General features: G+C 37.0%; 1 protein-coding gene across 5 annotated transcripts in view; it reads right to left on the bottom strand.

The window, feature by feature from the left end:
- Positions 1-22,248, bottom strand: part of MARCHF8 (membrane associated ring-CH-type finger 8) — a 131,902-nt gene that overhangs the window by 77,387 nt on the left and 32,267 nt on the right. The window contains exon 2 of one of the 5 annotated variants that reach the window (XM_040623886.1): positions 684-759. The exons of the other annotated variants lie outside the window; for them this stretch is intronic. The gene's annotated coding sequence lies outside the window, so the exon portion shown is untranslated. The remainder of the gene's footprint in view (positions 1-683; positions 760-22,248) is intronic. 5 annotated transcript variants of the gene reach the window in all.

Consider the following 22,248-nt stretch of genomic DNA (forward strand, 5'->3'; position numbering starts at 1 on the left):
CGGCCCAATCCTAAAGAAGATCAGCGTGGCATAACAATCAAGCTATTCTATGTGCTTTCCAAACGGTCAAGATAAACGAAAGATTCTACCCCTTCCAACAATGATGCTTGGGACAAATACAGACAATAAAGAAGCAGCCAGAAGACAAAGATGCCACTTGCAGCTTCCCGGAGGGACAGTCACCACAGGTCTGCATGCCTCCCTGCACCCCTGCTTACAGGGTGCCAGGCTCCAACACCGGCCTGCTCCTATCCATTGTGTGGTGCTGAATCATAACATCCTGAATGGCACTCAGAATAAACAACTCTAAGTTAAGCCTGTTTTTATCAGAAGCACATTTCATACAAAAAATGAGGAGCCTGTGTACAGCAGCTAGCAAATACCAAAAAAACAAACAAAACAAACAAACAAACCAAAAAACCCAGTAAGAGAAGAGAGGAGACCAGCTATAATACACAGCACTGAATGGTCAAAGCAGGACTTAACACAGTGAATGTGGATGGAGGAAAAAGAGAGACCATTTGAAAAGGAGGACTCACATAATCTCGTGAGGGGACTAAATCATACCTTGGTTCTCGCTGTGCATTCAGAAGACCGGGATGCACAGAGGAGTGGGGGATAAAGGGAAGTTCACCAAGGGCACACTGAGCTTGACATGCCTGTGGAAAACCCAAGATACGTACACACTGCACACTGGGAATCACCAACACACCACGACACCTGAACACGCAGGAACAGAATTCATTTTCCAAGGAAAACCTGCAGAATCAGTAGTTTAGAACTTTAGATGCTATAAACAAGTGATAAAACCCACTATCAATACAGAATGTTTTTATTATGTTCAGTTAACCACTGTATAGTACATCATTAGTGTTTTGATGTAGTGTTCAATGATTCATTAGTTACGTTTAACACCCAGTGCTCATCACAACACGTCCCCTCCTTAATACCCATCGCTCTGTTACCCCCTCCCCTCTGAAACCACCAGTCTGTTTTCTGGGGTCCATGATCTCTCATGGTTCATCTCCCTCTCTGATTTCTCCCCCTTCAGATTTTCCTCCCTTCCCCTATGGTCCTCTGTGCTATGCTTATGTTCCACATATGAGTGAATCCATATGATAATTGTCTTTCTCTGCTTGACTTTACTAGGCATAATCCCCTCCAGTTCCATCCATGTCGATGCAAATGTTGGGTATTCATCCTTTCTGATGGCTGAGTAATATTCCATTGTATATGTGTACCACATCTTCTTTATCCATTCATCCGTTCAAGGGCATCTTGGCTCCTTCCAGTTTGGCTATTGTGGACATTGCTGCTCTTAACATTGGGGTGCACGTGCCCCTTCTTTTCACTACATCTGTGTCTTTGAGGTAAATCCCTAGTAGTTCAATTGCTGGGTCATAGGGTAGCTCTACTTCTAACATCTTCAGGAACCCCCATACTGTTTTCCAGAGTGGCTGTACCAGCTTGCATTCCCACCAACAGTGTAAGAGGGATCCCCTTTCTCCACATCCTCTCCAACATTTGTTGTTTCCTGTTTTGTTAATTTTTGCCATTCTAATTGGTGTAAGGTGGTATCTCATTGTGGTTTTGATTTGTATTTTCCTGATGGTTGGTGATGTGGAGCATTTTTTCAAGTGTCTGTTAGCCATTTGTATGTCTTTTTTGGAGAAGGGTCTGTTCATATCTTCTGCCCATTTTTTGACTGGGTTATTTGTTTTTCTGAGTGTTAAGTTTGAGAAGTTCTTTATATATCTTCGATGTCAGCCCTTTATCTGTAATGTCATTTGCAAATATCTTCTCCCATTCCGTAGGCTGCCTCTTAGTTTTATTGACTGTTTCCTTTGCTGTGCAGAAGCTTTTTATCTTGATGAAGTCCCACAAGTTCATTTTTTCTTTTGTTTCACTTGCCTTTGGAGACATGTCTTAAAAGAAGTTACTGTAGCCGATGTCAAAGAGGTTACTGCCTATAGTCTCCTCTAGGATTCTGATGGATTCCTGTCTCACATTGAGACCTCAATACAGAATTTTTAAACAGCAATGAAGAATCCCTAACTTCAAAAAACACCCACCTCAACCAAAATTTAACTTTACACTCAAACAGCAAAACTCCTAGAGGCATTCTAATTAAGCCAAGAAGCAAAATAAGCACATTACCACTACTATTATTTAATATATAGATTTTTTCTGCTAATGTGATAATACCTAAAAAGAGAACTTTATGGGGTACCTGGGTGGCTCAGTCAGTTAAAACGCTGCACATGGAGCCTACTTAAAAAAAGAGAGAGAGAAAGAACTTTATAGTACAATGGAAGACCTAAAGTCCAAAGGAATTTTCTAAGAACTACTAGAATCAGTTAAAAACATAAACATTTCAGGGGCGCCTGGGTGGCACAGCGGTTAAGCGTCTGCCTTCGGCTCAGGGCGTGATCCCGGCGATCTGGGATTGAGCCCCACATCAGGCTCTTCTGCTATGAGCCTGCTTCTTCCTCTCCCACTCCCCCTGCTTGTGTTCCCTCTCTTGCTGGCTGTCTCTATCTCTGTCGAATAAATAAATAAAATCTTTTAAAAAAATAAATAAATAAATAAATAAAATAAAAAAAAAAACCATAAACATTTCAGCACCTGGGTGGTTCAGTTGGTTAAGTGACTGCCTTCGGCTCAGGTCATGATCCTGGAGTCCCAGGACTGAGTTCTGTATCCGGCTCCCTGCTCAGCAGGGAGTCTGCTTCTCCCTCTGACCCTCCCCCCCCTAATGCTCTCTCTCTCTCTCATTCTCTCTCTCTCAAATAAATAAAAAAATCTTAAAAAAAAGCACTTTAAAAAAATTAAAAATAAAAACATTCGTATAAAATCAGTAATGTATTCTAGTATAAGAAAAAAGTACATAAATATATACTGTCACCACATGCCTTTTATCTATGCCCTTCTCCTCATTCCCAGCTCAGGGCCAATCCTTTTCTACTTTCCTCAGGAGCTATAGAAAACAGATGGTCACACCATCTTTTGAATTTGTCAATGAATCACACAAAACCAACAGCATTTTTCTGGAGAGACAATATTGCATCTGACAATACAGAGCGACGTATCCCAGTGTGCTCTTCACACAAAAACTTACCAGACTTCATTACTAATGAGCTAGTCAAAGGGGTTCCACCAGATGTATTTAATAAAAAAAAGTATTAATTTGGAAAAAATAAATGTCACCAACATTCCTTTACAATAACATAACAAAAATCATGAAATAGAGATGAATGATAGAAAAGCTACTTAAGAACTTTTAATGAAAAACATTCGGTGATTTTAGAGTATATTTGAAAAATATAATAATAGTTTGTTGTAATAATAATTTGTATTCTTCCCAAATAAAGCATATATATAATGTAATTCCAAGGTCTAAGCCAGATTTTTCTATTTTACAAAATGATTCTAAAATTATGCATAAGAATTAATGAGATGATCAAATAAAAACATTGAGAAAGAAGCAAAAGAGAGATGAATCCTCTTGAAATATAGACATAACAAAGCAATAATTATTATTAAGACAGCAAGATACAGAAGACTGAAAAGACAGTCCAGAAACTGAATGAATTATTCAGAAGAGTAAAATAGCAGCCCAAAATTACAGGAAAGCAACAAGTTACTTCTTAACTGATGTTGGGATAACTGGATAAGAATTTGGAAGGGAAAAGAATATCAATTAAGACTCATATTTCATTCACTGAAATAAATTCTGATGGATATAAAAGTTAAATGTTAAAAAAATCCACATAATATAAAATGCAGTTAGGAATGAATATACTAAGGAAGTAAAGGGAGGCTGACTTCCTAAGCCTCAAATTAATGGGAAAAAGTTACAAAAGAAAAGGATTTATAGATATGACCCTATAATTAAAAACAAAATTAAGTAGGTAAAAAAAGACTAGAAAACATTTGTAGAATATAGGACAGAAAATCAGTACCTTTTATATATAAGAAGTTAATACAAATAGCTTTTCAAAAACATTAAAATCCCCAGAGATAAAATGGGCTTAGGAACAGCCGCTTCACAAAAGAGGACATAGCACAGGTCCTCACTTAACATTTTAATAATCCGAGAAAAGCAACAGCTCAAAGAACCATTTTTTCCCTTCACAAAATTCCACAAAAAATATGACAAAACCTACCATTGACCAGTAAGTGCTGAGTCTATGTTCTTATGATCCTCCAGTAGTATCATAAACTCAGAATGCCTATCAGGAAAAATGTTGAGCAATAGTGCTGAGAAACTGTGGAAGAGCTTACCTTTGGGGAGCTTAGCCTCAGAAAATACACAAAAATCTACAAGCCCCAAGATTTTCATTGTAACATTATTCACACAAAGAAAAATACAGTTCCCTTAATTTCCCCAAACTGTGGAAAAGCTAATTAAATGTCAGTGCTAGTACAATCAAAGGAATGTTATGTAGGCATTAAAAGCAAGAGAAACATGGGTTTGATAAAAAGCAGATGATATAAATTATACACACATTGTAATTACAAATATGTTAATATATACACAAGCAAAAATCCTAGGAGGGAAACTCATTAAAAATGCTAAAAGCAGGGGCACCTGGGTGGCACAGCGGTTAAGCGTCTGCCTTCGGCTCAGGGCGTGATCCCGGCGTTCTGGGATCGAGCCCCACATCAGGCTCCTCCGCTAGGAGCCTGCTTCTTCCTCTCCCACTCCCCTTGCTTGTGTTCCCTCTCTCGCTGGCTGTCTCTCTCTGTCTAATAAATAAAAAATCTTTTTAAAAAAATGCTAAAAGCAGTGGGGCACTTGGGTGGCACACTCAGTTAAGAGTCTGACTCTTGGTTTCAGCTCAGGTCGTGATCTCAGGGTCATGAAATAGAGCCATGCGTTGTGCTCCATGCTTAGCATGGAGTCTACCTGAGTTTCTCTCTCGTTCTCCCTCTGCCTCTGCCCCTTCCCCCCACCCCTGTGCACTCTTGTTCTCTCTCTCTAAAATAAATGAATCTTTTTAAAAAATGCTAACAGCAGTTTAATGATGTAGCAATATAAATGACTTTTCATTTCTCTATTTTTTAAACCCTTAGTGATAATGCATTATTTTTACGGTTTAAATATTTAAAGAGCTAAAATTAAAAGCTCAAGTTATTCCACATAGGTTGGCAATAGTCAGAATTTTAGATTATCATTGAACATATACAACCACAAAAAGTAGTACATTTCTGAAGGCCTCACAGAATTCAAGACCAATCTTCCTACATGAATGAAGTGGGAAGATGCCTTCTCAGGACACAAATGTTTTCAACATCACACTGCTTGTTTTATGCTCCTTTGCATTTTTTTTTCAGCATTTCCTTTAATATTTTTGCACAGTCCTCTCCCTTTAAAAACAGCATAGTGCATCATGGTAACAGTTTACCTTTCTTCACAATGTTTTATTACATCTCACTTTCATTCTAAAGGAAAAACTAAGGATGTACTGTACGGTGACTAACATAACATAATAAAAATTATTATTAAAAAAATAAAGTTATCGATTTGGGAGACTGCATTACTTCATATCCTATACATAGTAAGACTAGACTTTATTAATATTTGCACGTTACACTATTTCTAGTTTGTATATTTCTCACAAAGTGGAATGGCTATTACACACCAGCAGAAATGGAGACTCGGAATATGAACGTGTAGCAAACAGTAGAGTCTAGTATTATAATATGGCAGACAGGGGAGGTTACTACTCATCCACTGTCAATAAATCTGAGCATCTGCCCAGCACTCAGAAAGCTATCTGTTGCTTTTCAGTATGTTTATCCCTGTTACTATGGCAGAAACATATCTGTGACAGGAATCATGATATTTCATAGAACACAGAAAAGAATAAACATGGACTATCAATACATGTGTTTTCCTTTTAATCGTGGTTATCTTGTTCCAAAATAGTGGATGCCTTCCTTCCACCAAGAGAATCGATTGTTCTCACTTTAAAAGAGATGCCTGTGGGTGAAGAAGACCCTCATGTCCAGGGTCTGACCATGAGATTAGGCACTTTTGCTGTTCAAACGGTATCTACTGTAAAAATTCCTCAATTTCCTGCCACCAATCACATAAACTTGCCTACTGTCCCCAACGTTCTCATGAATTATGTAAATCATATTATGTGGTTCAAAGGAAAAGGAGACCCCTGCTCTGGGAATGTACCTGGGCTCTCTGACCTCCTCTTCGTCTGGCTATTCAGTGGCCTCACTTCTCAGCCATCCTCCTACCTCATACTTTCATCCTCTCCTTTCAAAGGCTCCTTCACATCAACAAAGTGAGTTTTCCAAGGAAAATACAAAGAGTAAGTAGTTTATGTTACCAGATGCTACTAAAGATTTATTACATTTCACAACGATAAAGAATTTGAAAGTACCTTGTGGATCTCCTAGTTTTAAAAACAAAAATAAAAATGCTTCCAATTCTCCTATCCCCTTTCCCTCTATGACAAAACTTTCTGAGCTGTGTACAATGTTCTTCACTTTCTTGCCTTTTACAATTCAATTCAATGCAATACAACCTGTTTCCCCACTTCACAGAAAATGTTCTTGGCTTTTCTTATTTACTGACCAAACTCGGTAGAAGAGCTCCAAATGAAAGTAACCAAAATAATACATACAAAACAACAAGAACTAGGGATAAAGATAATTTTCTAAAGTTTTTAAAACCCATTTAAATAAGTCAGTCAATATCCTCTTAGATGTATAGATGATATACCATCCATAGAACTAAAATATGATAATATAAAAAAGAAAAAAGTACTCTTGAAAATTAAAAATTATAAGCAAAATTAGAAATTCAATAGAAGGGTTAGAAAATTAAGTCACAGGGATTGCCCAAAAAATAAGTACAAAAGTATGCAGCAGAAAATAAGAGAGAGAAGACAGAAGGATCTGAGGATATAAGGATATATGCAGATCAGTTTAGAAATTCCAACATCTGACCCAAAAGGATTCCAGAAAGAAGGAGCAGAGAAAACACAGGGAAGGAAATAATCAAGAGAAATGATACAAGAAATTCCCCAAAACTGAAAGATGAAAGTCCCCATACCAAAACAGCCTGCTATGCAGCTAGCATGATGAATGAATTAAAAAAAAAAAAAGACAAAATTTCAAAAGGTCCACATGAACACACATTATCATAAAACTCTAGGATACCGGGGCGCCTGGGTGGCACAGCGGTTAAGTGTCTGCCTTCGGCTCAGGGCGTGATCCCAGCGTTCTGGGATGGAGTCCCACATCGGGCTCCTCTGCTATGAGCCTGCTTCTTCCTCTCCCACTCCCCCTGCTTGTGTTCCCTCTCTCGCTGGCTGTCTCTACATCTGTCAAATAAATAAATAAAATCTTTAAAAAAAAAAAAAAAAAACCTTAGGATACCAAGGGCAAAGAAAAAATCTGAAAAAGAAAATATCCTCAAGGAAGGCAGTGGGGGGGGGAGGGGCAGAGTGACGCTCAGGGAGTGGGGGATATTACATCCCAAAGAGATAAATATATCAAAATAGAATTAGACCTCTCAACAGCACCAGCACCAGCACCAATGGATCCAGAGGACAGAGGCATAATGCCTTCAAAGTTCTGAGGGAATATTTCCACACTGAATTTCATACCCAGCCAAACTATCAAATAAATGAGAAGCGAAAATAATGGTATCTCAAGGCACGAATGAAGTCAGAAAATAAATTTCCCGCACACCTTTTTAAAGAAAATTCCTGGAATATGTATTCTAGTGAAATAAAGGAGTAAACGAAGGAAAAGAAAAACACAGAATGCACAGAATAGTCATTATAACTTAAGAGAAGCACACAAAGTGAAGTTCCAGGCTTATAGCTACACAGCAGGCCTAGGAAGTATTAGTACAGAATGGAGTAGACATATCGAACACTTCCAGGGACAGGTCTCTGGAACAAAAGAAGTCTCAACAGGGAAGATGGAATAACAGATAATATCATGGATACCTTAGAGAACTGAGGATAAGTTTAATAAAAATCATACAAGTGAAAATAAAATATAATCAACAACAACACTACAGAAGAGTGAAAATGTAATCATTTAGCTCTAAAGAATACTGATAATGATGTAAACATTTTACTGCTATAAACAACATTGTGATATAACCAAATCAGGAGGACTGGGAAAACAGAGGTGGGGTATAAAAAGAAGTCAACAATTTCTAATACTTTTAAGTCAAAAAACAGTATATCATTTGAAAATTTTCAGGCAACTAGAAGAAGATATAACTGAGATATATGCAGCTATGTCTGGGGAGCAAAACAAGGGTTGTGGAGTAATGGAGCAAAGGACTACTGCTTTTCATTTTAGGACTTTGAATGCTACAATCTCTGATCCATAGTTCCAAACTTAGAAATATACCCAAAACAAAAGCAAACAAAAAACCAAAACCCCTAGCCTTTCTTTACTTATATTTAACAGTAAGACCTGATCTCACATGAACTCCTTCGAGGTCAAACCTGATCTGAACTGATAAGGAGCTATTTATAGTCTTTACTTATGCAACTTACTGTAAATATTATACTTCAAAGCAGAAATACTAACGTGCTTAAGGGATGTTACTCCAATGGGGGTATTCAATACTACATACTATGTGCAGATTACCTTTCTAAAATCTGGAAATTTCCAAAGTCTAAAATATTTTTGACCTAAGGATGTTGGATGAGAGAGTCGGGGCCAGCATTTCACTTTTCAAAGAGCTATGTGCATTATTACTTTTGCTTTTTGAATTTGAAAGTACTCTGAATAAACAAACAGAGAGACAGTATAAAGAGAGTAACAAGCAGGAGAGTCATGTGACCTTAAATGGACCAATACCTATTCCACATATTTTCCAAAAGAAAAATAGGTCACTATTTAGGTGCTGAATAAGAAAATTCTCTTTGTCTTGTTAAAAAAAAAAAAAAAAAATTTTGAAGAATGGGAGGAAAAAAAGAAAGGGAGAAAACTTCACTTGACCCTTCATTCACCTCTTGGGATTGTCTCATATGTCCTACTTTTTGACAGCAAAACGGAGCTCTTGTATAATCCAGAGTTCTTTTGAACTGTCATTTCTTCACTTTCTTTTATTTTAATTTTTTTATTACTAACATATAATGTATTATTTGTTTCAGGGGTACAGATCTGCGATTCATCAGTTTTACACAACACGCAGCGCTCACCACAACACATACCCTCCCCGATGTCCATCACCCAGTTACCCCATCCCTCTCACCCCTCTCCACTCCAGCAACCCTCAGTTTATTTCCTGAAGATTAAGAGTCTCTTATGGTTTGTCCCCCTCTCTGGTTTCGTCGTCTTTCATTTTTTCCTCTCTTCCCCTATGATCCACTGCCTTTTTTCTCAATTTCCACATATTGGTGAGATCATATGATAATTGTCTTTCTCTGATTGACTTATTTTGCTTAGCACAATACCCTCTAGTTCCACCCATGTCATTGCAGACGGCAAGGTCTTTCTTTCTTTCTTTCTTTCTTTCTTTCTTTCTTTCTTTCTTTCTTTCTTTTTTTATGGCTATGCAGCCATCATTTCTTCACTTTCTATGCACATTTCATCTCCCTGCAATCTGGCTTCAATACAGTAAAGTTAGCAATGTTCTCTATGCTATTAAGCCTAAAGGACATTTTCTAGCCCTCATGTATTTGTTTTTATTTTAATTCCGGGATAGTTAAATACAGGGTCAGGTGTACAATGCAGTGATTCAACAATTACATACATTATCCAGCGCTCATCACAAGTGTCCTCCTCAATCCCCAACTCCTATTTCACCCATCCCTCCCACCCTCCACCCCTCTGTACCATCAGTTTATTCTCTATCCTTAAGACTCCAGGTTTGTCTCTCTCTTATTTTTTTCTCTTTGCTTGTTTGTTTTGTTTCTTAAATTCCATGTGAGTAAAATCATATGGTATTTGTCTTTCTCTGACTTACTTCACTTAGCATTATAATCTCTAGCTCCATCCATGTGATTGCAAACAGCAAGATTTCATTCTTTTTATGGCCGAATAATATTCCACTGCGTACATATGTATATGTGTGTGAAATATATACACACACCACATCTTTTTTTTTAATGTTTTTTTATTATATTATGTTAGTCACCATACAGTACATCCCTGGTTTCTGATGTAAAGTTTGATGATTCATTAATTGCATATAACACCCAGTGCACCATGTAACACATGCCCTCCTTACTACCCATCACCAGTCTATCCCATTCCCCCACCCCCCTCCCCTCTGAAGCCCTCAGTTTGTTTTTCAGAGTCCATAGTCTCTCATGCTTCATTCCCCCTTCTGATTACCCCCCCTTTCTTTACCCCTTTCTTCCCCTACTAATCTTCCTAGTTCTTATGTTCCATAGATGAGAGAAATCATGATAGTTGTCTTTCTCTGCTTGACTTATTTCACTTAGCATTATCTCCTCCAGTGCCGTCCATGTTGCAGCAAATGTTGAGAACTCGTTCTTTCTGATAGCTGAGTAATATTCCATTGTATATATGGACCACTACTTTTTTTTTTTAAGATTTTTTATTTATTTATTTATTTGACAGAGATAGAGACAGCCAGCGAGAGAGGGAACACAAGCAGGGGGAGTGAGAGAGGAAGAGCAGGCTCCCAGCAGAGGAGCCCGATGTGGGGCTCGATCCCATAACGCCGGGACCACGCCTGAGCCAAAGGCAGGCGCAACCATTGCCACCCAGGCGCCCCTGGACCACAATGGCTTCTTAATCCAGTCATCTGTTGAAGGGCATCTCACCTCCTTCCCGTTTAGCTTATTGTGGACAAATGCCTGCTATAAACATTAGGGTGCATATGGCCTTTCTCTTCACTATGTCTGTATCTTTGAAGGTAAATACCCAGTAGTGCAATAGCTGGGTCATAGGGTAGCTCAATTTTTAACTTTTAAGGGACCTCCACACTGTTTTTCCAGAATGGCTGTACCAACTTGCATTCCACCAACAATGTAAGGAGGGATCCCCTTTCTCCACATCCTCTCCAGCAATTGTTGTTTCTTGCCTTGTCAATTTTGCCATTTTAACTGGTGTAAGGTGGTATCTTAGTGTGGTTTGATTTGAATTTCCCTGATGGCTAATGATTTTGAACATTTTTTCATGTGTCTGTTAGCCATTTAATGCGTCATCATTAGAAAAGTGTCTGTTCATATCTTCTGCCCATTTTATGATCTGTTTATTTGTTCTCACGTATTGAGTTTGAGAAGTTCTTAGTTGATCTTGAATGCCAGTCTTTTTATCTTGTAGCATCATTGCAAATATGTAGTCTCCCATTCTAGTGGGCTGCCTCTTAGTTTTTTGAATGTTTCCTTGGCTGTGCAGAGCTTTTTATCTTGATGAAGTCCCACAAGTTCATTTTATCTTTTGTTTCTCTTGCCTTTGGAGATGTCATGAAAAAGGTTGCTTTGGCCGATGTCGTAGAGGTTGCTGCCTATGTTTTCCTCTAGGATTTTGATGGATTCCTGTCTCACATTGAGGTCTTTCATCCATTTGGAGTTTATCTTTGTGTATGGTGTGAGAGAGTGGTCAAGTTTCATTCTTTTGCATGTAGCTGTCCAATTTTCCCAGCACCATTTATTGAAGAGACTTTTTTCCACCAGATGTTTTTTCCTGCTTTATCAAAGATCAGTTGCCCAAAGAGCCGAGGGTCCATTTCTGGGTTCTCTATTCTGTTCCATTGGTCTATGTGTCTGTTTTTGTGCCAGTACCATGCTGTCTTTGTGATCACAGCTTTGTAGTACAGCTCGAAATCCGGCATTGTACACACCACATCTTCTTTATTCATCCATCAATGGACTCTTGGGCTGCTTCCATAATTTGGCTATTGTAGATAATGCTGTTATAAACATAGGGGTGTATGTATCCCTCTGAATTAGTGTTTTTGTCTTTTGGGGGTAAATACCCAGTAGTGTAATTACTTCATCATAGGGTAGTTCCATTTTTAACTTTTTTTTAAAAGACTTTATTTACTGGAGAGAGTGCGAGAGAGCACAAGCAGGGGGAGCAGCAGAGGGAGAGGGAGAACCAGGCTCTTGGCCTAGCAGGGAGCCCAACATGGGGCTCAATCCCAGGACCCTGGGATCATGACCTGAGCCGAAAGCAGATGCTTAACCAACTGAGCCACCCAGGCACACCTATATTTAACTTCTGAAGAACTTCCAAAGTTTCCAGAGTGTCTGCACCAGTTTGCATTTCCACCAACAATGCAAGAGGGTTCCTTTTTCTCCGCATCCTCACCAACACTTGTTTCTTGTTTTTATTTTAGCCATTCTGACAGGTGTGAGGTGATATATCTCATAATTCTGATTTGCATCTCCCTAATAATAAGTGATGTCAAGCACCTTTTTATGTGTCTGTTGGGCATTTGGATGTCTTCTTTGGAGAAATGTCTGTTCATGTCTTCTGCCCATTTTTTAATTCAGTTATCAGTTTTTTGGGTGTTGAGTTTTGTAAGTTCTTTATATATTTTGGGTACTAACCCTTTACTGGATAGGTCATTTGCAAATATCTTCTCCCATTCCATAGGATACTTTTTAGTTTTGTTGAGTTTTCCTTTGCTTTGCAGAAGCTTTTTATTTTGACAAAGTACCAACAGTTTATTTTTGCTTTTGTTTCCTTCACTGCAGGAGATATATCTAGAAAGGAGTTGCTACAGCCAATGTCAAAGAAGTTACTGCCTGTGTTCTCTTCTATAGCTGATGCCAAAGAAGTTACTGCCTGTGTTCTCTTCTATAGTTTTTATGGTTGCAGGTCTCACATTTAGGTCTTTCATCCATTTTGAATTAATTTTTGTGTATGGTGTAAGAAAGTGGTCCAGTTTCATTCTTTTGCATGTTGCTGTCCAGTTTTCTGAGCACCATTTGTTGAAGACATTATCCTTTTCCCATGGGATATTCTTTCCTGCTTTGTCAAAGATTAATTGACCATGTAACTGTGGATTTATTTGGGGGTTTTCTATTCTGTTCCATTGATCTATGTGTCTATTTTTGTGCTAGTACCATACTGTTTTGATTACTACAGCTTTGAAATATAACTTGAAGTCCAGAATTGTGATGCCTTCCAGCTTTTCTTTTTCAAGATTGTTTTGACTATTTAGGGTCTTTTGTGGTTCAATACAAATTTTAGGATTATTTGTTCTAGCTCTGTGAAAAATGCTGGTGGTATTTTGATAGGGATTGAATTAAATGTTTAGATTCCTTTGGGTAGTACAGACATTTTAACAATATTTGTTCTTCCAATTCATGAGCATGGACTAGCTTTCCATTTTGTTGTGTTGTCTTCAATCTCTTTAATCACATGTTTTATAGTTTTCAGAGTATAGGTCTTTCACCTCTTTGGTTTATTCCTAGGTATTTTATTATTTTTGGTGCAACTGTAAATGGGATTTCCTTAATTTCTCTTTTTGCTGCTTCATTAGTGAAGAGAAATGCAACAGATTTCTGCACATTGATTTTGTATCCTGCAATTTAACTGAACTCATTCATCAGTTCTAGTAGTTTTGGGGTGGAGTCTTTAGGGTTTTCTATATATAGTATCATGTCATCTGCAAATAGTGAAATTTTTACATCTTCCTTACCAATTTGGATGCCTTTTCTTCCTTTTAGTTGTCTGACTGCTTTGGCTAGGACTTCCAGATATTGAATAAAAGCGGTAAAAAAATAAGAGCTTTTCCCCACTGAGTATGATGTTAGCTGCGGGTTTTTTATATATGGCCCTTATTATGTTGAGGTATGTTCCCTCTTTTATCATGAACAGATGTTGTATTTTGTCAAATGTTTTTTCTGCATCTATTGAAATGATCATACAGTTTTTATTCTTTCTCTTATTGATATGATATACTATGTTGATTGATTTGTGACTACTGAACTACTCTTGCATCCCTGCAATAAATCCCACTTGATCATTTTAATGTATTGTTGAATTTGGTCTGCTATTATTTTGTTGACGCTTTTTCCGTCTATGTTCATCAGAGATACTGGCCTGTAGTTTTATGTTTGTTTGGGTTTTTGGGGTTTTGTGTTTTTGGTTTTATGTGTGGGTTTTTTGTTTTGTTTTGTTTTGTGGTGTCTTTATCTGGTTTTGGTATCAGGGTGATACTGGCTTCATAAAATGAATTTGGAAGTTTTCCTTCCTCTTCTATTTTTTACAATGTTTGAGAAGACTAGGCATTAACTCTTCTTTAAATGTTTGGTAGAATTCACCTGTGAAGTCCTGGGCTTTTGTGTAGTTTTTTGATTACTGACTCAATCTCCTTGCTGGTAATCAGTTTGTTCAATTTTTCTATTTCTTCCTGCTTCAGTTTTGGTAGGCTATATGTTTTTAGGAATTTTTTTTTTAACATTTCTTTTTTTTTTTTTAAGATTTTTTATTTATTTATTCGACAGAGATAGAGACAGCCAGCGAGAGAGGCAACACAAGCAGGGGGAGTGGGAGAGGAAGAAGCAGGCTCATAGTGGAAGAGCCTGATGTGGGGCTCGATCCCACAACGCCGGGATCACGCCCTGAGCCGAAGGCAGACGCTTAACCACTGTGCCACCCAGGCGCCCCGTTTTTAGGAATTTATCCATTTCTACTAAGTTGTCCAGTCTGTAGACATAGTTTTTCATAGTATTCTTTAACATTTGTTTATATCTCTGTTGTGTTGGTTGTTATTTCTCCTCTTTCATTTGTGATTTTGAGTCCTTTCTCTTTTTTTTTTTTCCTTTTTTTTGATGAGTCTGGCTAGAGGTTTATCAATTTTATTGATCTTTTCAAAGAACCAGCTCCTGGTTTCATTGATCTGTTCTATTGGTTTTTGTCTCTGTATCATTTATTTCTGCTCTAATCTTCATTATTTCCTTCCTTCTGCTGTTTTGGGGTTTGTTTGTTGTTCTTTTTCTAGCTCTTTTAGGTGTAAGGATAGGTTGTTTGTTGAAGATTTTTCTTGTTTCTTGATGTAGGCCTTTGCTATAAACTTCTCTTAGAAATGCTTTTGCTTCATCCCAAAGGTTTTGGACTGTTGTGTTTTCATTTTCGTTTGTTTCCAAGTACTTTTTGACTTCTTTGATTTTGTGGTTGTGATTATGTTGTCTGACTTGACTCCTTTACCCTTCCTAGTTGTCAAATATTCTCTTCTTTTGACTTACATGATACAACATTCTCATACTTTTCCTCTTCCTCCTACTTCTCCTTCACCTTTGCAGATCTGTTTCCTTTAATAGAATATTAAATGTCAGGATTCCCCAAAGATCCATTTTACCCCCTCTGCTTCTCATTCTGTGTTCCCTTTTCCCAGGTTATCTAACCCGTAACTGTGGCTTCAATGACTACCTTTTTGCATTTTACTCAAAAAGAAAATACTGACAAATTAGACTTGATCAAATTTTAGACTTTTGTGCTTTGAAAGACATCATTAAGAAAACTGAACAGTGAAAAAAATATTTGGCAATCACAAATCTGATAAAAGACCTGCTGTATTCAGACTAGATAAAGAACTCCTATAACTCAAGAAGACAAACAACCCAATTTAAAAATGGGCAAAAGCTTTTAAGAGACATTTAACCAAAGAATATATACAAATAGCTAATAAGCTCATGAAAATCATCTGCGAATTAAAATCACAATGAGATAACACTATATCCCCACTAGAATGGTTATAATCAAAAAGACAGTCACTATCAACTGTAGGATGTGGAGAAACTGGAGCCCTCATGTATTGCCAGTGAGAATGTAAAGTGGTAGAGACACCTTGGAAAACAGTTTGGCAGTTTCTTAGAAAGTTAAACATAAATTTATCATTTGGCCCAGAAATTCCCAGTCCTGGGCATCAACCCAAGAAAAATGAAAACTTAAGTCTACACAAAGACACATATATACAAATGTTCATAGCATCATTATTCTTAAGACTCAAAAACTGGAGGGGCGCCTGGGTGGCGCAGTCATTAAGAGTCTGCCTTCAGCTCAGGGCATAATCCCAGCATTCTGGGATCGAGCCCCACATCAGGCTCCTCTGCTAGGAGCCTGCTTCTTCCTCTCCCACTCCCCCTGCTTGTGTTCCCTCTCTCACTGGCTGTCTCTGTCCAATGAATAAAAATTTTTAAAAAATCTAAAAAAAAAAAGAATCAAAAACTGGAAACATTCTAAATTTCCATAAACTGATAGATAAATAAATAAATAAAATGTGGCATATCCCTATAATGGAATACTATTCAGCAATTAAAAGAAACACACTAATGATACATGCTACAACATGGATGAACCTCAAAAACATTATGCAAAGTAAAAGAAGTTACACACAAAAGACTACAAATTTTATGACTCTATTTTTATGGTTTCTTGAATAGACAAATTCCTGAGGACAGAGAGTATATCAGAACTCTTCTAGTATTAGGGTAGGGACAGGCATTAACTGCAAATGGGCATGAGGGAACTTTTGGGGACAATGGAAATGTCTCAAAATAGATGCGTAACTTCAAATTTATTAACTTCATGGAAATACGCTTACAGAAGTTTTACAGAATATAATGAATTTTACAGAACGTAAATCATACCTCAAGACGCTTGTTTAACATGGCCTATAAAGCCCTATGTGCTTTCACCATTATTTCTCTAGCCAATCTCATTTTGTACCACTCTCTCCCTCGACAGTGGAACAACAGTGGCCTATTTCAGTCCGCTCGGACTTCCCAACTTCTTCCTACCACAGGAACTCTATATATGTTGTCCTGCAATGCTCTTCTTTCCCCTCATGATATGACCATCCTGAGGAAATCTCACATTTACAGGTCTCTACAGCATCAATGAAGAACTTCTGTGTCATTAACAATTATGAACAGTTGGAACTTTAGATTTATTGAATTCTTTAACTAATGACTTTCTCCCTTACTGGCTGTAATCTCCCCAAAGACAAATAAGCTATCTCATTTTGTTTACTTTGATAGTTCCTCTTTCTAGCCAAATGACTATCACATAAAACCCATTCAATAAAGGTTGAATAAATCAATCTCTCTCAGAGAGGAGCCAGAACTAGCTGGAAATTTCATTTGTAACTCAAACTCTAACCAACACTGTTCACTATCTCAAATGCTGATCAAGTACCACACTGGAAATTTAGAAAACAGTAACAAAAATACACTATTTTTCATTCTCGTACAGTATTAATTGGGAAGAAACAATTGATCTTTAAATGGCTGCAACAGATTAACACATCAGACTACGTTCAAAGTTGTAATGGAATTCAAATATAGTGAAATGAAATCCAAGTGTCTTTAAGGATAATTCTAGGGGTGCCTGGCTGGCTTAGTTGGTAGAACATGCAACTCTTGAGCTCAGGGTTGTAAGTTCAAGCCCCACATTGGGTGTAGAGATTACTTAAAAATAAATCTTAAAAAAAAAAAAAAAGGATTCTAAAAGGCCACAATTACAAATTGTTAGGAATTACTGATAAAAACTCTTTTTTTAAATTTGGAGTGAGCATTTGTTTGCACATCATAAAAGCTCTTTTAAGAAAAAAGAAAACTTAAGTTTCATAAGTTACAGACAAAAAATTACAATCTTTGAGTCAAAAATCCAATGCAAAATAGTAATCCACACTACAGAAGACATATATACACAGCTAAACAAGGGCACAAAACATGCTATCACATTAACAAGATCACCTCAAAGCCTTATTCCTTTGACGCAGCTAGGGAAGAAAGCTCTTCCATAAGCAGCTCACATGTGGGCCACTGACAAGCCCTCACTAGACCACTGAGTGGCAAGGCACAAACTTTAAGGTATAAAGATTACCCTACTCCTACCCTTTACTAAAATAAAGACCAAAACTAACCTTCAAGGTTCTGAGGATTTCACACAAGATGATAGAGTAACAGCACAAAGTCTCCATATGCCACTCACTAAAAAAAACAGTCTGAGACGAAGCTTTGTTATTTAAACTTATCTGTTAAGATTGCACTTCAAAAACAATGAGTTTTTTAAAAATATAAAATGATTTTAAAAATTTAAATGCAACAGAGCAAAGCAGTAACTACCAGAAAATTTATATGCAGTTACCAATAGTGCAGAAATCATAAAACACACAAACATATCCCACAACTAAAGTTTACTCAGAAACTCAGAAACAATTAAAGACAATAGTTTATTAATTTTTAAATCTCCTAAGTTAATTCAGAGCATGACTAGAGATAATAAAGAATAAAATCAATGAATGTTATATTTAAAAAAAAATACATAAGCAATGCCAAAGTAGCAAATGAAATTCAAAGTATAAGCAGTATAAACATGCTAAAGCAAAAGAAACAAAGTGAAAAGTATAGATACAATACCTGTGGATAATAACGCTGGAGGGAAAACACAACACATGAAAGCACCTACAAAACTTCAGCGCTTCACATGCATTAATTCACTTAATTCTCACAGCATTGCCAGGAGGTAGAAAAACTATTTTAAAGCCATTTTACACATGGCTTAGAGAAGGTTAAGCCACTTGCCCAAGGTTTCATCCATATTTCACCAAATATGGGAGCCTGCAGTGAGTTATAAATTGAACCTAAAATATGTAGGTTTTTTCTTTTTTATCTCACTGTGGCACTACTATCGGAAAGACAAAGTTAAAACCAAGTGTACTGCTGGCTTTGTTATGGTAGGGAAGTGTTATAATCACCATGGATACAGAAGATAACATGGAATCCACATTTGAAGTATTAAATAGTAACATGCTTTTTCTGAACTTCTGTGTATATGAAATATAATTTAACCAAAGTAATTGTATATTTGCTAAAAATTCAAGAAAGACAATAATCTAGATATTTCAAAAGTGGTTATTTTAAGGCAGTAAGACATGCTTCAGATAGCTGGGTCTAACTTATAAGATATTTAACTATCATTTAGAGTTCACTTGCAAATTTATATCATAAACCACAAAAAAATACTGTGTTTTAGAACTGCAGTCCCTATCTTTAAACTATTATAACTATGTGTTATATATATTACATATGTCAAAACATATCCTTAAACTATTACAGCTATATAAAACTTAGAGTCATATCTTTAAACTATTCCAGTAGATTATTCAAGAGGAGGGGCAGAGTGGACTCTAGGTATGCCCAACAATGCTGCCCTATGGAAGGAGAATGGGCCCCTAAAGAAAACTGATGGAACCTGCTGCTAAGTTCTTAGTGAAAAGCAAGTAGGGGTGGGGCAGGCGCCTGGCATGTGGCTCTTGATCTCAGGGTCATGAATTTGAGCCCCACATTGGGACTTAGCTCAAGACAGTGCATACCATCTTCTCCAGTGACCCCGGGAGACCACAGTAGAATCATTCCACCATCTGTGTGAATTAGGTGAACCAAGGATGATTACTGGGTGAAGAACCTGGACTAACATCCAGATTTTCCAAAAGATTCTGAACCTGAGCAAAGTTAAGGAGGAATATTCACGGGCATTCCCTTGTCCACAGGACTAATACAAGAGTACCGAAAACATTCAGTTAACAAATGGGAAAGAGATCTGTTGGGGTTCTTTCAGCATTTCACTTCTAAGAAACGGAAGTGTGAGTCTGACTGACTTTAGAGATAGAAAACACTTCCAATGAAGTAGAGAAATAGTCTACTTCCTCTAGTTCCTCCAAATGCTCTTCAATGTTTGTCTTACAGAGAATAGTGCCTGATCCTTAGAGATGAGGAAAGAGGGACAGAGGAGAGATCAAGAGATCAAGGCCACAGCAGCCCAGAGCCCTGCCTGGGCATTCACTATATATATATATATAGAGAGAGAGAGAGAGAGAGAGAGAGAGAGAACAGAACCAATAGGATATATATATATGGATATAGACAGATTTATATATGTATTTGGAGAACCCTAATATAATATACTATATACTTTTAGATTATTCCCATGCATATAAAGCTTACTTAAACAGCTTGAATTCTCTCTGGATCATTACATATTTCTTTAGCATTCCCTATAGTGTCCTGGATTATCATTCATTTTTTTAGTATTCCCTACAGTGTTCTATACAGAACAGTGGTGAAATACTTCTATAATTTTAATTGGTGTTTCCTTATGACTAAACTTTGAATCCTTTAATTTCCTAACCTTTTGCCCCCACTGATTGTGACATGCATGTAAATGCATGACAAAACAATAAGTTGAAAGAAAGAAAAGTAACCTTGGTCTTATTTTCTTATGGAAAATCCCAAAAGGTGGTTAAAGTCAATTAAGAGCTGGTAATCTTAATATTAATTTGTATATGGGTGATTAAAGGTAAAAAACTTAGGTATACTATTTGTTTCATGATCCTGGAGCCCATTCTTTTTAGTTTTCTCCCTCTAGATAGCATTTTCTAGTGAAAAAACTATACTTATAGAAAAAAATATTTCAGTCAATCATCAAAATAACAATCCTAGTCCTAATGTAAAAGTAATATAAATGTAAATCAGGAAATGGCTATTTGTTTTTAAAGTCAACTAACAACTCTCAGAGATTTTCACCTCATTATAAATGCCTTCTCTTTGGAAAGACATAAAATATCTGAATCAATTAAACTAATCAAACAAATGGAGAGATATGTATTTTCATAGGAATAAGAAAGCTAGTATGGCCCAAACACTGAAATGGCTCATCACTATTTTCTGAGCACCTTCTAAGTGCCAGGATCCTACGGGGAACTGAGAAATGTTAGAAGGGGACTGATTCTAGCCATCCCCTCCCTAAAATATACTGGCTAATACCCAGAACATACAGACCACTCACATTCAGTAAGCTAATCTCAGTAATGTGCACATTTCTGCTCCTACCAGTTCTATGCATATCAAAAATCTGTTTATACCTGTCAAAATAACCAGATTAGACCCAAAAAATGAATCATTCAAGCCCTATGTCAACAAACCAAAACTTAACTAAATCTCTATGTTCATCTCTTCCAGAAAAGAAAGGTCTAGATTAACCAATCAGCAACTGTCTGCTCAACCCAAGTTACCTGACCTGGCTCCAAGACTTCCCTTTGATCCATATAAGGAAAGTAACCCTGTTCTAACCAATCAGCAAATGGCCAGTATAACTTCCTTGTTCCTGTTCACTTTGATCTATAAAAATCTCCTTGTACAGCTCTTTCGATCTGCTAGGTTGGATGCTGCCAATTCATAAATCACTGAACAAAAGCTGACTAGATCAGTAAACTGCCTGTGGAAAATTTTCTTCTAACATACCCAAACCTGTTTATGTCAGTTGTACTCCTGATCGCAATTATATAATTTAATACCATGTAAACTCATCACAAACGAGCAAAAATGTGGCAACAAAAATAAGAATTACTATTCCCATAAAAACTAAGTTGACTATTTTGGAAATTATCCATAAAGGCATATTATTTCCCTTAAAATTTTCTGGCAAATGGGTTTAAGTAAGACAAGTACAAGAGACAGGGGAAAAGTACTCTAAAACACTAGAATTCTGTGCTCAGATTGCTTCAAAACTTTCTAAAGTCTCAATCTACTTTAAAGAAACTGAAACTAAAAAAATACAAGTTACCGTCTGGATGTAGTTTACACAAGAATAATGATCTGATACGCCCTGGTGGCTCAGTAGGTTAAGGGTCTGTCTTCAGCTCAGGTCATGACCCTGGCCAGGGTCCTGGGATGGAGTCCCGCACTGGGCTCCTTGCTCAGCAGGGAGCCTGCTTCTCCCTCTGCCTGCCACTGCCCCTGCTTGTTCTCTCTCTCTTTCTGACAACTAAATAAATAAAATATTTAAAGAAAACAAAAAAAGAAGAAGAATGATCTGGAACTCCAATCAGTAGAAGCATACTCAAAAAGATTCCTACTTTAGGTCAAAAGATTGGCCTCCTGCATTCCCCATTAATATCAGAAAAATCTATCAGTGGCAGTAACCTTGCATCTGAATGCTTCCTACAGTCAGTTGTCCTATTTAAACTTCCCTGTTGGGTGGCAAAAATTCAAAACTATACTGATATACCAGTTATTCACTACAGCACTATTTGTAACAGCAAGAGACTAAAAACAAAATGTCCATTAATAAAGGACTAGGTGAATAAACTAATCACACACAATGAAGTATGATATAGCTGCAAAAAAGACATAAAGAATATCTCTATATACTTGCATTGTATGATCTCCAAGAAATAACAAGAGTAAAAAGCAAGGAGAGAAAATTATATATAGTATATTACCATTCATCTGAGATGGGGCTGAGAGGCTGAAATAAATATGT

The sequence above is a fragment of the Ursus maritimus genome, unplaced genomic scaffold, assembly GCF_017311325.1.
Source record: "Ursus maritimus isolate PB19 unplaced genomic scaffold, ASM1731132v1 scaffold_7, whole genome shotgun sequence".
Classification (NCBI taxonomy): Eukaryota; Metazoa; Chordata; class Mammalia; order Carnivora; family Ursidae; genus Ursus; species Ursus maritimus.